This window comes from Somniosus microcephalus, chromosome 24, assembly GCF_052327205.1.
Source record: "Somniosus microcephalus isolate GS21.2 chromosome 24, FLI_Smic_1.0, whole genome shotgun sequence".
Taxonomy (NCBI): Eukaryota; Metazoa; Chordata; class Chondrichthyes; order Squaliformes; family Somniosidae; genus Somniosus; species Somniosus microcephalus.
The window spans coordinates 1,594,951-1,596,893 of NC_141010.1; the positions used below are offsets into that span (position 1 = coordinate 1,594,951).

At 51.5% G+C, this 1,943-nt stretch overlaps 1 protein-coding gene across 3 annotated transcripts in view; it reads right to left on the reverse strand.

Annotated features, from left to right (window-relative positions):
- ezh1 (enhancer of zeste 1 polycomb repressive complex 2 subunit) overlaps window positions 1-488 on the reverse strand; it is a 72,474-nt gene extending 71,986 nt beyond the window's left edge. Inside the window, exon 1 of one of the 3 annotated variants that reach the window (XM_085966051.1) lies at window positions 35-488. The gene's annotated coding sequence lies outside the window, so the exon portion shown is untranslated. The remainder of the gene's footprint in view (window positions 1-34) is intronic. The other 2 variants (XM_085966052.1, XM_085966050.1) reach the window with 2 other exon arrangements.
- Between the last annotated feature and the right edge of the window lie 1,455 nt (window positions 489-1,943).

Below are 1,943 nucleotides of genomic sequence, written 5' to 3' on the forward strand. Positions count from 1 at the left end.
TTTTCTATCCCAGTTCTGCGGATTTTTTTCCTACCTGGCGTCGGGATTCGGGGATCCGGTGTCGCGGGTTCCGCTCCGCCTGACACTGCGCTCCGGGGGCGGAGAGAGAGCGGCCCCGGCACTCGGCGCACAAACTACCGCAACAGCGGCTGACGCAGCAACCCTGCAAAACAACTCAGAAACCCAACACTGCAAAACAAGCTGAGCTGCAACTCAGGCCAGGCCCATTAACCAGCAGCGCTGCAACCCAGCCCTGCAAAATAACTCAGCAACCCAGCCCTGCAAATCAACACTGCAGCACAACCTAACTTGCAATTCAGTCCATGCCCAATAACCAGCAGCACTGCAACCCAGCAACACCCAGCAACAATACAACCCAACACTGCAACACAGCCCCACACCCAGCAACTATGCAACTAACCAAATCCCACACTCAGCCCAAACCAATACCAAACACAGAAATATTGCAACACCACTCAGTCCAGCAACACTGCAAGTCAAGTCAACCCATGCCCAGCAACACTGCAAACCAACCCAACATTCAGCAACACCACAGTCCCCCCCCCAGCCCAACACACAGCAACACTGCAACACAAACATTGCAACTCAGCACACCACCACCCAGCAACACTGCAGCCTCCAAGTTCCCCTCCAAGTCACACACCATCCTGACTTAGAAGTATATCACTGATCCTTCATCGTCGCTGGGTCAAAATCCTGGAACTCCCGGCCTAACAGCACTGTGGGAGTACCTTCACCACACGGACGGCAGCGGTTCAAGAAGGCGACTCACCACCACCTTCTCAAGGGCAAATAGGGATTGGCAATAAATGCTGGTCTTGCCAGCAACGCCCATATCCCAGGAATGAATTTTAAAAAAACAACCGCACTCCCAGCACCACTGCAACCCAGCTGCAGCTAGAAATGTTTGGCCCCAAAAATGGGCGCAGGGATCGCAATGCAGGATCAACCCACGGGCCTGTAATACAGGCACAGCACTAATTTCGTGCTGCCTGCTGATTAGCATGGTTGTGGCGTGCAGCCCAGCGCTAAACACACTGCCGAGTTAATGCATGCTCAGCAGGAGGCCCAAGTTCGTGTGAGGCTAGCACCAATTAAAGCTAGCCTGCACTTCTTAAAGGCAGTTTGTACCTCATAAAGGGTCTGGGGAACAGAGTCTGAGCAGGAAAAAGTACTACTGATGGCACAACAAGGGAGAGAGCGTGTTCCAAGATTCTCAGATGCAGCACTGGAGGCCTTGGTGCAGGAGGTGGGCAGGTGGAGAGAGGTCCTGTTTCCACAGAAGGTCCTCCAGGCAAATGTGGAAAAGGCAATGGAAGCAGATATCTGGTGTGGTCGATGCCAGTAGTGTCGCTCTGAGGACCTGAATTCAGTGCAGGAAGAAGTTTAATGACCCACACAAGTGGTCAAAGTCAGTGATTTCATCTTCAAATGCCATAATCCCACCATTTGCACCACTAGCCTCAGACACTGCTCAATGCACCACATCCCATCACTCGCCCGCCAACACTCTCTACTGAACATACGAATTAGGAGCAGGAGTCGGCCACTCGGCCTTCGAGCCTGCTCTGCCGTTCAATAAGATCATGGCTGATCCGATTACTCCACATTCCCGCCTACCCGCGATAACTTTTCACCCCCTTGCTTACCAAGAATCTATCGACCTCTGCCTTAAAAATATTCAAAGACTCTGCTTCCACCGCCCTCTGAGGAAGAGAGTTCCAAAGACTCACCACCCTCTGTGAGAAAAAATTTCTCCTCATCTCTGTCTTAAATGGGTGACTCCTTATTTTTAAACAATGACCCCTAGTTCTAGATTCTCCCACAAGAGGGAACATCCTCTCCACATCCACCCTGTCCAGACCTCTCAGGATCTTATATGTTTCAATCAAGTCACCTTTTATTCTTCTAAACTCGTGGAT